This window comes from Lepisosteus oculatus, chromosome 24 (genome assembly GCF_040954835.1).
Source record: "Lepisosteus oculatus isolate fLepOcu1 chromosome 24, fLepOcu1.hap2, whole genome shotgun sequence".
NCBI classification, from domain to species: Eukaryota; Metazoa; Chordata; class Actinopteri; order Semionotiformes; family Lepisosteidae; genus Lepisosteus; species Lepisosteus oculatus.
Window position 1 is genome coordinate 13,404,317 of NC_090719.1, and position 15,374 is coordinate 13,419,690.

General features: G+C 38.1%; 1 protein-coding gene across 4 annotated transcripts in view; it reads left to right on the top strand.

The window, feature by feature from the left end:
• The window catches only part of nr6a1b (nuclear receptor subfamily 6, group A, member 1b), a 204,017-nt gene that overhangs the window by 85,582 nt on the left and 103,061 nt on the right, over positions 1–15,374 (top strand). The gene's annotated exons all lie outside the window — the stretch shown is intronic.

A 15,374-nucleotide genomic window follows, 5' to 3' on the forward strand; every position in this document is an offset into this window, starting at 1 on the left:
TCATCAAGCACAGGCTCGGGTTTTGCAGTGTGCACCTCTTCTGTTTACTGATAATGCAGAACAAGTTGTGAAACTCGCAGGAGATTCATGAAGGAAAGGCAGGGTAGGACATGCACATTGTTAGTTAGAAAGGCAAATTGAATTGAAAGATGTTTTCCCTGCTCAGTCTTTTATGGTATTCATTATCCACAACTGCCATTTCACCCCAACTAATTATCATTTCATATAGAGATATAATGGGGCATAAAGGGACAAAATGCATAAAACCATTTCCAAATCAAAATACATGTGCTCATTTTGTGAGACAGGTTAAATTACTTTTGCTGTCAATGATATCGAAAGAGTCGACACTCAGATGAAGAGCATTTTGGAGGAGGATTGCAGGGTCTGTTATACTGGGGAGCTTCCCAGCTGTGATTCGGCTGAAGAATGCGTCCTACAGAATTATACGGAGGCAGTGTAGAGAACATATCGGAAAAACTCTGATACTTTCTTGTCTTCGTGAAATATAACTCCAGTGCTTGCAACATGTCAGCAAACGCTTTCAGAGTGATAGCACAGCTCAAATAAAATTTGCCTAATCTGGAGTGTTTAATCTTGGATTTTATGTACGGTTGATACTGTATACTATAAACACGCTAAGATCACGGAAGCACAGCTCATACACATGTGGATGCTTTTTGTTCATAGGAATTGACCCATGTCATTGCCTGGAATAACATTCTCGCTGATTTTTTAAGCGATATGGATCAAGCACATTGTAAATCCCAAGAGACTTTTCTGTAGGTTGTGCTTTATTCCAGTCACAGTGATGTTATCATTTAGTGATGATGTTACAAGTCGTGACAGCAATTAACTTTTTTCGCACTTGCCTAGGTGGGATTTTTATTTACATCTTTTTTTTTCAAATTGGTCATTTCTAAAACATTTTGCCTAATATTTTTGTGAGTATAATGGGACAGCTGTAGTTTTCTACTTCTATATATAGGAGATGTTAAAAGCAGAATTTTAATTTTTAGTATACATTTTAGTTTATTTACCAACTAATCAGTATACCTTTGCCCACCGACATTCCGGATGTACAGTTACAACAATACAGTACAATTCAGTAGGTAGTGAAGTTTCTTGTATTTAAAAAAACCTTTTAAAAGCTCATTTTTAACAGGAGCTCCATGCATTTGTGTAACTAATGAAAATGAAAGCAAAATGAAAAAGGAATAAGATCAAGGAGAACTTTAGCACCTGCGCAGGTGGTTTTATTGAGAAGAAGGGACTTTTTGAACAATTGTACTTGTATTTATCAACAGCCACCAGAATAAATTAACAACAGGTTAACTGTGTATCAGTTAGCTGAAGAAATGGCTCAGCAAACTTTAAAACTATCTAGACCTTAGAAAGTGAGAAAAAACAGCAAATACCAGAGCCTGAATATTATTGCTTCAGGTTACTGTAAGCCTTGATGTGGTAAATCACCTTAAATATTGTTATAATGTTACAATATTTAGCACCTGTGCTATGTAAGCAGTAGCACTACATTTCTAAACTAAACGCATAAGAAGACACATTATGGTATGACATATTTGTGTTGTGCAAATGCTGCTAAATATGTCCTTTTATTACTACAAATTGACATTGTACAACCAGGAAATATTTCAGTAGTGATTGGAGAAAATTCCCAGGTGTCATGCATTCCACAATCAGTGCCATTATTTTGCCGTTTCCCTTGGTCTCTCTCTGACGCCTGGATTCGGAGATCAAACAGACAGGAAAACAATCAAAACTGAGGTGTACTGTCAAAATAGCGTGCAATTAAATACTGATTCCTTATTGTTACTCCACTTTGTGATGTGACCCTTTATATTGTGTGCAGAGTGTACTTGATGACGTCGTCATACAACATAGTGTCAGCGCATTTTTCAACCAGGGTAAAAACATCTTTAGATTCCACGGTGGGCTTCCTCTGGCTCTTTCCCAGGAAGAAATACCCCCTAATTGGAAATGCATAGTTCCAGAACAGAATGTACCCAAAATTTTAGCAACACGCTTCCAGAATGCAAATGTAAACGCACCCTTTATTGTTCTGCATATCTTCTCTGGTCAAACATTTCACACTGTAATTCTGTAACTTTTATTTTACTGAGGTTACCTGTCGAATCACTGCACTGTTTTTGGAACGCTGCCTATGCGACTATATTAAATCTGAACTTTGTAGCTTTCATTTGGTCCCTGATGAGTTTTATTGTATTACCAGTGGTGTGCTTCACTGGGTAAAAGGAATTACCCAAAGAAGAAATAATGTTCTATTATAAATTAATGTTTCTGCATACATCTAAAAAATGTGGGAATTTCAGAGGCCCTACTAGGGTTCTACTGGGAATTTCAAGACAAGAGGCTGTAATTAGACTACGGGTTTCTCCATGGGCTTGTTTCTTTTCTCCTTCTGTTTGAGTGACGTTTTAAAACGAGGAGGCTGCAATATGGAAAACCCGAGCTAGTGGAGCTGAATTTTCCGTACCCAGTGCTGAAGAAAATAACACATCCCTTCTGAAATGCCTCTTTCCCCTCAAGCCTTGTCTGCAGGTTAGCCTCATTGTGCCCGCTGTTGGCCCAGAGACAGTGGGTCTGTGTTTTGTTACAGCGCATCGACTCCAGGAATTTTGTAAACGACACAGCAGATAATGCAGTCTTGAGTGTACTTCCTCAAAGCTTTGTGAACAAAAATATTGCTTTCCTCCAGAATGCCCTGAAGGAGTAATTCCAGAAAATCCTTGCTGTGAAATTTTTGGCCACTTTCGGCTTACTTAGATTTTTATAACGATCCCACCTCTGCTACCATATTCTAGAAGACCTGCCTTTGAACTCCCGCTGAGCTTTTCCTAACATAAGTGCTTGTTTTTTTAACGGTTCAAGCAGTCTTTGTCAAGGATGTCCAGTTTTGACAATTGCAGCTAATGTGCAAAATGGAAAATCCTAAATGACGAGAAAGAAATTGGCAGGAGAAAAGGCAGCGCCATGCTCGTTACTTTTTTTTACACAAAAAGCATTGAAAATGGGGAGCCACTGAAAATGGAGCATTTACCAAAAAAAAATTGCTTGTTTTTCCCAACTTCAGTTTTCTCCAAAATAGGACTTCACCACCTCTACACAACATGGAAACAAAGTCTGTCACTTCAAAACAAAGCAGTTTATTGTTGCCATTTACTTTTTGTGAACTGGATATTCGAAAGTGGTGATTTTACAAATGTTTGTGATAGGCAAATGTTTCCTGTTGCCAAACAAATACGTTAAAAAAAAAGAAGCTAAGTCCACCTTTTGGTGTGGGACCGTCTTCATTTTCACTGTTACAATAGTGCAGTTATTTTTATCAGCCCTCACAGGAAAGGACTCGTCGTAAGACATTGAGGCTGGCAGAATAAGACAGGGCTGTCTTCCTGTCACAACAGTTTCTCTGGTGTGTTTAGGAAGCTCAGTTGAGGCCTCTGTCCCTCCTACACGTCTACCTGGAGGCAACAGTGAAGAGAAGAGTCAGCACCTCCTCATTGTGAGGTTAGGAGTAGGACACGAGGAATGCAGTCGAGTCGGGGGAGGGACGGACAAGTCTCTCACCGAAGTAACACTCTCTTTGTGGCAGGAAAAATATTCCGGTGGGAAATATCCAAACACAGTGGGAGGCAGATGTTTGCGCAGCGAGCCATGTCTTTCGATAGGTAGAATATAACTCTACAATCCTCGGTTATAGTAGACAAAAAAATATTTTTGTGTGTGCAGATTTTAGGCAGAGGATAGAAATGACTGGCCTGCACCATGTCTAAATATCCTTTATACTTTATACTAAACCTAGTGAATTTATCCTACGTCGGCATTTTTTCTGTGTGCGATTGCTTTAGTAAATTGATCTCAATCGTGCTGATAATTACCATTCTAACTACGATGTGATTCTTTTGATCATTATTCTAAGAGTCTGGACAGGTGCTGTGTTGTTGTCGTTTCTTAACTCTCTTGCTGTATTGTGTGCACAGAGCGTACAGTGCTTTTTCCTCACGAACAAAGGGCATCTCTTCCCATGCTGTAATATCCTAGCAGGCTGGATTTAGTAACCCAGAGCTAAAAACAACATCTGGGGTTTTCAGGTTCATGCATGTGCACTGAGAGATACTCGTGTCCAATCAGTAATGGGTCAGTGTAAATCGGCCTAAATCTGATGGAGTGCGGCTCAGATTGGGTGGCGTAGCTGTAAATCGGTCTCAGCGAGAGCTCCGGGCTGCAGACTGCAGAGGTAGACGAGAGAGAACAAAAGATGTTCATCCAGGGAAATGTAGAAATGTCGAGAGTAAACAAAATTGCATCAAGAAACTTTTTTTTTTCTTAAAAAGATTCGTATTGCAACCCAGGGGTGAATATTAGCGTTCTGGGGAGAACAGAATAAAATCAGACTTGGTTTGTCAGACACTACTTTGATGTTTGCCTTTTTGCGGTGTTGTGTCTCTGGGTCTGTACGTTTTCTGAGCGACTGATGGGGGAAGGGGTGCATAAAGGGATTATGTGTCATGTTTGTCAAAATAACCTCTTCTAGTTCTGCAAAAACAGAGGTGACAGCCTTTTGTCTTGAGAGGCTACAGAGTTTTTTTGGCCTTGATTTTGTGTGAGATCTTAACTTATTTATCTAAATTAGTGCTTCGTCTAAATCTAGCTACCTAAATATTTTACAAGTTTGTTTTAATGACCTTATAATCAGGATCCTGGGGCAAAATAAGTATCACAAAAGGATCAACTGATGAGTTATTGTGATTTTATGAATGCTTTATTACAATTTAAAGAGGCCCCATACAAAATCCACTAATTGTGTTTCCATTATAGGTGTTTTACAGAAAGACCTTTGTGTATAGAAACTTTCTTGTGGTATTGCTGGTATAAAGACATTCCACCTGGTAGTTTGTGCTATTCTTTTATGAAAGATTTTCAAGGACTTGTGCATCTAATGTGCTGAAAGTAATTACAAAATAATGAAGATACCAATTATTCTAGAGACAGCATAGGTACAGAAACTACAAATGAAGTTAATATGTAAAACATGTAATGATTACCTTTTTTAACATCATTTTGTCATTATAAACTGTAAAGAGCAAGAAGAAAACTGCGTACTAGAGCATAATGCTTTGAAAGATGTGCTATATGTTGCTTTCTTTGTTTTCCCAATGAACAAACAGCATTTATTTTCATTTTCAATATATTTTTCTGATTTTATTTTTTATCATTCTTTATGGAAAGACTGATCAAAACCTTCATGGTTAGAAATCGATTAAACATCTCCGATGAAATGCAGAGATTCCTTGCAGATTATGCAGTAATCAAAGCTAATTGCTTTTTTTTTAAAAATGTCAAACTCCTGCCAGCTCTTCTGTATGCCTTTTAAAGGAATGGTTTGCTTCAATTTACATTTTCCACTGAATGTATCTGTAAATCACTTAGTATCAGATAATGAATTTATTCTAGTAAATTCAACCTGTGCCTTGCTCACACATCTTTTTTTGTGTTGCTACCTTTTAGGTGTGTGTAGGGTGAAGTGTAGGGTATAGGTGGTGTTGAACTGTAATTTCTCTGTATATTCTTATCATTATTTTTTATTACAAATACTGTAGCAATCAAACTTTGCTGGTTCCTTTATCCAAGCAAGATACTCTATGGTTTGCTACAAAAAATAAGGTGCAGGATTATATGAAAATATGCTTTAATACCAAGCATGCAGCCAAATCCAGAGTTCACTGAAAGGCAGCCGTTAACTACAAAGGCCACATAGATACAACACAAGCCAGCTTCCAGGAGATGCTCCTTAAAACTCAATTTAAACTTGCTGTGTCTTGAAAGTAACTAAAATATAGTGCACTGACCTATTTAGCAAGGGAGAGTAAACACAATGGGAATGAAAAAAAGAAAACCACGATACCAGGGAGATTCAAGGAGAGAAGCGAAGCTGTAATAAACAGATCTTTTTGAATTCTTGGCAGTGAAGGAGTAGAACTACAGAAACATGCCTACAGTTGAAAGGCGATGATTGGCTCTTAAGATTGTGAATGGGAATTAACTCAAAAATCTTCTCGTACTGAGGAACCTCATGGTGTCGGAGGTGATAGGGATTTGACAGGGAGTCGGGCTTAGATTATTGAAGAGGAAACTTTGAATTCGAGGATGTCAGAGGTTATCGCCTGCGTGTGGCTGTTTAATGCTGACCAAAAGATCATACTTAACACCGAATTCAAAGTCCTAAGTCAGGTATTAAGTTGAGTTCTTTTTTTAGCAACCTGAATTATAGGGTAGAGATAACAGCGCTTTCTTGCCAGCTGAGCTCCTGAAGGCATGCAACCACACCTTCAAAAAATCAGATCCATATGTTGCAGGTCTGCTTCCCTCATTACTAATTAGGTCAAAACAAGGTTGTGAATGGGCGCCTTATGTTAGGGGGAATGTTGCAGTGTATTTTGGCCAGCTGTTTTTTTTAACCGTTGTTTTTAATTTTTACAATAACCAAGCCTGGATACAAAAGCTTAGATACCCATCTTAAAACAAATGCAGAAGCTTAAGAAGATGGATGCCTGTGTTGTTTCCAGACCTGTGCATATGAGGTGCAGTCCAAGTCCGTTCTCTAAGGGCTGGGGGTGGGGTAGAGGGGAGCTCTGACTGGCTGGAGTTGCTTCAGATTGACGTATTGCTGCTCTTTAGCAAAGGGAGAAAGAAAACACTAAGGCACAGTGACTCAGGGATATCCAGTTTTGTGTTTAAGGAGATGGGGAAGGAATATGTTTTAGCTATAGTGCGCTAGGCTATCATTCTTGTTTCTTATCACAGATCGATTTTTGTGTGATTTTTGGTATCGTCTGCTTACTCAAGGTTTACAAAATATGCTTATCCATCAATGGAAGATTATATTGCACTGCATGTTTTTTTTTTAAATTGTTAACCTACTATTGTTCCAGTATACGCATCTGCATAATGGACATAATTATAGAGATTTTTATTTTGTGGTTACCTAAGGCACTGATGTGCTTATTACCGAATTATTCAGTTTTATGACTTCAAAAGTTTCTTACATTTGTATAGCGCTTCATATCCAGAAGGATCCACAAAGAGATGTACATATACTGTACATATCAGGGGACCCATTTCACACGCCACTGAAGTGCAGCACCCACATGGTTTAATATCTCCTGAGATTTAAGGTTGAAATTCAGTCTCGACAGGCTATTGTATTGTACAGTCCCCCCTGCTAATGTATTTTCAATATTAAGAAACACCTTTTGTTTTGTATATTCATATTCCAGACTGGAATAGCCAGTTTTCAGGCTTTCTGCCTTCTCTGAACATGGTTCTGGTCGCTTGCGTCTGAATCAGACGTATCCAGAAAGACCGTGTGTGACCGAGGTCTTGCTGCGACTCTTGCTACTGTTACTTGAAAGGTGTTTTCAAAATATAAAAGGATTCTGGACCAAATTTTTATGCAAGTTGAATTTTAATATTGCTCCCGTAATCCACGTAAATATGAACTTTCAGCACCAACTTGCCTACCATTGATTGGCGGTATCGCTAATTATTGTTGTTCCTGCATTTCTCTTGTGTCTGGAATATTCGTGTGTTTTGTTGTATTGTAATGAAGCGAAACAAGTATACAGTTTAGAAGGATTTTCAGGTCTCTTTCAGATACATGAAACGTGTAGGCCTTGGGTTTTTCGAAACAAAACCTGCTGCCAGAGGTGTAAAATCCAAATAAGACAGCATTGTGGCCAGATCCACACCACAGGTTTTTGCGGCTGCGTTTCACACGTCAATAGTAATCGCATTTTGTATATTAGCACTTGAGTTTTGTTTAGAGCAGAGCTAATTTCAAGAACTGATTATTCTGCGCAATTGGATGATCTTTATCACCAGCCTTATGAATATCCCTGTAATGATTAGTTATACTGCTAAGCTAATGTGTTTAGGATTACACATTTCTGAAAACATATATTTTCAAGGTACCTGACAAGGTACCTGACAGTACAGTTCGGATCAGCACTTTTATTTAATGTTGATAGAGGAAAAGTCTCTTCTAAAGTTGGCAAGCTTTCCAAATATGGGGTCTACATTAATATATATTGCATTAATAATTCACTAGTTATTATAATATTCCATATACCTCCTCTGGAATATCCATGTTCAGATTGCAGATATATGACTTAATGCTCAATATTAGTATCCATAGAAATGTTCTGCCAACAGTGCAGGCCCACAGTTACCTGGTCAGCTAAAAGCGCATATCCCAATTCATCATTATCAGTCATCATCATCTTCAGTCTCTATTGATCGCCTGCTGGATAGAAGCTTCTCTAATATCATTCCACAAACATCTGTTTTTGTAATCCTTCTTGCACCTTCAGGTTTTCTGTTGTAATCTTGTTTTCCATGAAGATGATCTTGGATATCATAGTCCAACACTTAAGAAACAGGGGGGATACTCCATAGCTGCACTGTTAGATATTAAAAAGAATGCCTTAAATGTTTTTTTTTTTGTCGAAATAGATATCTAAGCTTTTAAGTATTTTTGAAGGAAGTTTTTTATTGTACTGAAAGATTGTGACATATTTCAGGGTGCTTTTTTTAAAAAAGCAGACATTGAAACTTGTGACCTCAAAAAGACAGTTATATAATACGACTCCTGCATGTCTTAGGCTCATATGCGTCACAGGATTTGCAGAACACTGTTTTTGTCAATCTTTTGTGTGATAGTGTAGGAAAAGGTATTATTTGCCAGATATTTTTTGTATTATGCCAAGTATTTTTTCCGTGTTGTATTTTTTTACTTGTAAATATTATGCATGACTTTGGACAAGGGGCTTTTTCTTTCCACATATCTTTGTTTTCCTTGAAAAGGGATACGTTTTCTGGAATTTTTAGGCATGGCAATATCAGTCAGCTCTGATCTGTCCTATGTACCTGGGAGACTTGTAACCACATGTTTTAAGCAACTGTACGTCAGGGAAAACTCAAGAAAAGTACTATAAGGTTCGGAATCCTGACCTGTGTGTGGATTTTTGCCAGATCTTTTCATTCTAGACCCAAAAATAAGAAAATGTATTTTTTTTGTGGCTAGAGGCCACTCCTGTGCATGGTTATTATTGGTTAGGAGACATTAAATTGTGTGTTTCTGAAAGCAGTGGCCACAATGTTGAGGTTTCACAGTATGGGAATTCTTCTTTTCTTCTTTTCCTAAGCTGATGCAGCACAATCAATTTGTTCCTGCTTTTCACCCTCTCCGTGACCCCATTCGTGACTCCTCAATGACCCTGCCAGGGGTGCTCAACCAGAGTTTAGGAAGCGCCGATCAATTAGAAAACATTTCCGACAAAAGTGGTTCCTTAAATGGAGTTCAGACATTTCCTCCTTAAGAGAATACTTGCCTAAATTTCTCTTTCAGTATTTTTTTTGGTGCATTTTTTATCGAGTGTTTACCGTATTTTGCCATCTCCAAGCCGTTACTTATTAATATGCTATGAGAGCACTTCTCATGTGAGGTCATTCCTTGCACAAATTTGTTTCTCTGAGTTTGTTTTTCCTCCTTCCGAGTGTTTGGACAGTTGAAGTGTATTCCTTGCTGCTGGAACCTCTTTCCGCACCTTCCTTGCACCATTAAGGATATTATCCTTAAGGATTGTTGGTGATGTGATCTAGTTTATGGTCTCTTTGGAAGCCTTGGCGGGAGCAATTACTCTCCTCCTTGAGCTTGTCTGCTGGTTTGTGAAAAACCAGTGGCGTTGCGGCTGTGAAAAAAGAACAACACTGTGCAGTCCGTCGTCAATCAGTTGTATGTGGCACAATCCGGCCTTGCAGGCACAAAACAGACAGGCTGAACAACAGCTACATGTGAGGCGGTCCATAAATTCTCATCTCATTGTTGCTCTTGCACTGTGGGTACAGGAACTCTGAGTCATACGTCTTTGCTGATCGATCCAGCTCAACCACCAATTTCTTCTTAGACAATCTTAGACTGTTTCGCCTGGTTCCCACTTCTGGTGTTCCTTAAAACCAGGTTAAATGATACAGTACTATTGAACGCACATAGTTCTGTACTGATCTTCAGTCATGCATGCCGAAGAACTGCACAAGTCGGCGTCAAATCTATTATAACGTTTGTGTGCACAAAGAGAAATAGAAGCTACAGTGTGGAGGTGATGTGGATCTCTCTGCTTTTGTTTGATGTTTTTCAGCCTTTTTCCATTTAGTTTTCTTGGTATGGTTTTTTGTTTAGTTGGTATATTTCGGAAAAAAACTATCGTATAATTTGACTTATTGTAAGTGATTGTGCAGCCCCTTCAGGAAAACTGATATCTGAAGATGTGCTCTTGCATCAGTGTCTCTTCTGGACTAGGGTGGAGGGAGGGAGCTTGGGGTAGTTATTCTTACTTTATGAATCGGTGTGTCTTGTACATCAACAGGCCAAACAAATTAATTAATCTAAAGGCTTGGAAAATGTCCGGGATGCAGTGGAGGTAGATGTTTTTTTTTTAGTAGGTACAGTAGAGGTATAATGCTCTTGTTGATGTCAATGTATATTTGCTCTGTTTTTTTATGCCCAATGTTTTCCTGTGATATTTATACTGAGGTGTAAAGTACATGAACTTCTGCCTAAGAGAAACTCTGTGACATGCTGAATCTGAAGTGAAGTAAAGATTTATATTTTTGTAGCAGTTTCTATTAATTGGTCATATTGAGATCAGAAACCTCCCCATTTAATTGCATAGTGTGTACAGAATTAATATAGACAGCATGTGACCTGCACAGCGGTAGATCCATATAGATTTTAGATCTCTTTAAAAAGCAAGTGTTCTGTTTTGTAATGTGTGTGGTTTTATTTTTAAAGTGACGTTGAAAAGGACCAAGCCGAGGTATACATTTTTCAGAAATGTGGGCCCAGCTGCCTTTGACACTATAATTAACATTTTTAAGAAAATTCATGTCATGTTTAAATGTATGTGGAGCATGTATTTCTGCAACATAGTTTGAACTTTTAGTTCTGTTACAAATTTATAAATAATATTAATATGTGTAAAATGTAGGTTTCCCTTGTAAAAAGACACTGGAATGTTTTAAATGGAATGATAAATAAAAGTAGTTACCTAACATGTAAACGCTGTGCTTTAAAACCTTTTTCAGGCTGTGCTTCAAAAGCCATGACACTCCACATCTTTCTCCTGTGCTTAATTTAAAATGGTTCTGAAAAAGCCACTCATTGGTAGTGTTTTGTGTCCATACATTCAGCTACTGCTTAGTATTGCTGCTGATTAAAAAAAGAAACTGTCTTTTTCCTCTTTTTTTTAAATCCAGATTTACTCATGTGCATTTAGGTCATACAATAACGTTTTTGGCTTGTTAAATTCAACCTAAGCTTTGGTTAATGAGAGTTAACATTACAAAAAAATATATTAAATGGTTTGGCAAAAAAGAATCACCTTTGTCTGTTTTAATGAGAAAAGAGACTGGGACCATAGAGAATAAATTACTGCCTTTACGTTTATTTAAAAGGTCTGTTATATGAGCAGTGAATCAGGTTAAGAGTACTTCAGCATATATCATAATTAGGTCAGACACTTAAGAGCATAGAGACGCTACATTTAAATATTTATTCTGCCTGAAGGAAAGAGGCAAAATATTCTAACTTGGATCTGTTACTTCACTGCACATTTCTCCGATGTCTTCATGGGAAATGGAAATGTATTGTCAAACCACTAACAAGAGAGGCAGTTTTTTTTTTCTCTGAGTGTTCTGTAATTCAAATTGCAACATCTCTCAAGGCAGGAGTGTAGCTGGTTAAAGGTATGCTTGACCATAACCTGGTATTTTGACACCACCGTGTTAAACAGGATTATCAAGAGCAAGCAGTGGCAACACTGGGAGTCATTTACTGGCATTATAGAGGAGAGGCCGAGTATACCGAAGAGTAACGTGTGTCTAATAGTTTGATATAAACATCATCTTGGGAGTATTGTAACATAGTATGTTGCAAAAAAGGATTAGAAATCAAAACCAGATTATATATATAATAATAATTAATAATTGCTTACACTTATATAGTGCTTTTCTGGACACTCCACTCAAAGCGCTTTACAGGTAATGGGGACTCCCCTCCACCACCACCAATGTGCAGCATCCACCTATCAGTACATATCACCTACATATATCAGTGTTATCAACCTGCTAAATGTTTTTGAAGCAGCAGGTCTCATTGGAAAATAAAGAAACTAGAAGCAATTCTGGTCTGATGCATTTCTGTATGTCAGAGAAATTTTTGAACTGTGGGCTAGATTGTAGGAATCCAAAGGAATATGTGCATACATTGAATTAGGAATGGTTTACCAGACAGTAAACAAAGGGTCCTGTTAAAGAGAGTAACATCAAAGTGGAGTTGTGCTGATGAGATACCCCAGGGATCAGTAACAGATCTGAAGCTCTTTCTAATCTATATGAATAATCTAGAAAGTCAGTTTGTAAGCCTAGTTTCCATTTCTGTCATTGTTAAATTACCCCCTAAAACTAGCTAGGGTGATTGAACTATAGATACTATATACTATATACTATATACTATATACTATATACTATATACTATAGCTCTATAGAAAGCTTTTTGTTATATTCTAAGGTGGCCATAGAGTAAGTGCCATATGTAATTCAGAAACAAGTGTAATTGGATATCAAAGATGTACATTAACATATAAAAGATAATTTATTAAGCATGAAGAAACAATGTGTGAAAATGAATTATTGTTATATTATATGTCATATTGTAGGTAATACAGCCAAAACATGCAACAGAAGACTTGGATTTTGCTAAATAAATGTAAGATCACAAACAAGAAATGCTAATAGTATAAGACACACTTGTACAGTCTAATTTAGTGTTGGGTTTTGGTCACAAAAAAGAGTGTTTCACTCTTGCAAAAACAGCAAAAAAAATGTTTGAGTAGAAACATTTTTAAAAGATCATAGACTAATTCCTGTATTAAAAGGTATGCCTTATCCTGAGAGATGAAAGAAATTCAATCTCTTGAGCACGTAACTGGAGATTCTGATTTGGGTATTCAAAATCCCAAGAGAAATTGACTCAGTCAACCTAAGTGACTAATACCAGCTTAACAAAGAGCTCAGGACCAAAGGATCAAAAATATGTGAAGTGCATTTATGTCAGAAAACAGGAGGCATGTACATACACATACAATTTTGGCTGAACCGTTCAAAAGATTCAGTTTACTGAGGTTCAAGGAATCTAGCGCAGTTAAACCATGATGATTCCATCTCAGGAATATCACCAGACTAAGTCCTGTGTTGAAGTAGTTCAGGTGGGGAGTTTTGTCAGCATGCGTAGTCTGCAAAGGAACATGTAATAGGTTTATTCCCTGCTGAAAAGAGAAGAGAGAAAAACACAACGTTTCAGCTGTGAAGCCTTCGGGCACCTGAAGAAGGCTTCACAGCCGAAACGTTGTGTTTTCTCTTTTCTCTTCTCTTTTCAGCAAGGAATAAACCTATTACTAAGTCCTGTGTTGTCTTTGACTGTAGCAGAAAAGCTGGTCAACACATTTGTCTTCTCTGGAATTGATTACTGCAACCCTCTGCTTGCTGGGGTATCTAAAGCATTACAGTCTGTGGCTCCAGGGGTCGGCATTCATCACATCCACACTGAACTCTACAATCCCTTGTTTCCATTCTTATTTTCAGTGAACATTGTATCTCTCTTATACACACTTTGGTCAGCTTTTGGTTGTGGGAAGTTAATTTGGTAGATGATATTAAAGATATTAGATCTATAGAAAACTCGTTATTCTGCCCAGGTCATGCTGGGCCCAGTTATGTTTATTAAATAGCTGAAACCTGCATCAGTACAGCCAAGACTTTACATTAAGTCTTTTTTTGTCAGATAAAGCTATGGTGTACTGTGACTGGGCTCTGCTCTGCATGATACCTGCTAGATAATACCTGCCAGTAAACAGGCAGAAAAATGTTGCCCGCAAAAAAAACCAAACATTCTCTCTCGCTATCTCTCAACCGTTAAACAAAAAATAAATCTTTCCCACAAGAGTCACAAACGTGATCAACTTACACAACTCCCAAAATAACATATTAAAAGACAATAAGACGACAAGTGCGCCTCTCACAGTAGAGCACTGAAGAGCACAGTGGCTCCCCTGCCTCATCTTGTGGGGCTACTAGATTAATAGAGCCGCGGTCTCTGAAGATAAACCTCGTTCCTGAATTGCTAACAGGTGTGCACATGGAGGTTCAGAGCTGTGGCAAGCCGGAGCGAAAAATCTTATACTCGCACTTAAGGTATCTTATCATAGTAACACTTAATGTGCACTACAAATTCAGAAAAAAGCATCTGTGAGCTACTCATACACTTTGTACTGCAAAATTAGACAATATTGAGTAAGACGGGTTACTGTATGGTACTAGAACTTGCAGGACAAAAAAACATGTTATTGAAGATAGTGTTTTGGGGCCAGGCTTCTGAATGGCAGATGCTTAAGTACTATTATATTGGCAAATTCTGCAAATCTTATTAAAGGATAAACCTGTTATAGATTTAAGCAAGTAAAGATTCTGCCTTTTAAAAGTTCACACACCATCTCAGATTGATTGCCAGACTAAGTCCTACGGTGTGTTCGATCGTAGCGGAAAAGCTGGTCAGCACATTTCTCTTTTCTGGAATTGATGACTGCAGCACCCTACTCGCCGGGGTATCTAAATCCACACGGAACAAGCTCCAGTGTGTTCAGAATTCAGCAGCCAGATTCCTGACCAAGTCGTGTGATCACAAGTGATCGCATTGTGCCTGTCTTGGAGTCTTTGTGCCGTCGTCTTCAAAATCCTCATGCTCACCTACAGCATAAGGCTCTACATGGCCTGGCACCTCAGTACCTTATCTTGTTACTCCTTACCTCACAACCTTTGTTCGTCTGACGTCTCCCAAGTCCATGGGTGACATGGCCTCCTCCTGCTGCACCCCAGTGCTCTGGAATTCTATCCCTAAGGATATCAGAGTGTAACCTACCCTGAGTGCATTTAAATCTAGACTCAAAAAACATTAGAATTAGAATCTGTGCCCTCCTCATTTTCACGCATCTTCTGTTGCACATCTAACAGCTCTGAGTTTCTTGTGCTTATTTTGTAATTATTGCTGCTTTTTTTAACCGTTGTTTTACATGTAGTGAAAAATACTGAGATGCTACTTTTAAAGACTCTCTTTGCAATAAAGGTTATTAGTCCATTTGTTTTCCTTTAAAGTCACTTATGTCTGGAAGGATTGTGCTACTGAACTTTAAAAGAAAGTTTCTCATCACCGTTGCGATCCACCC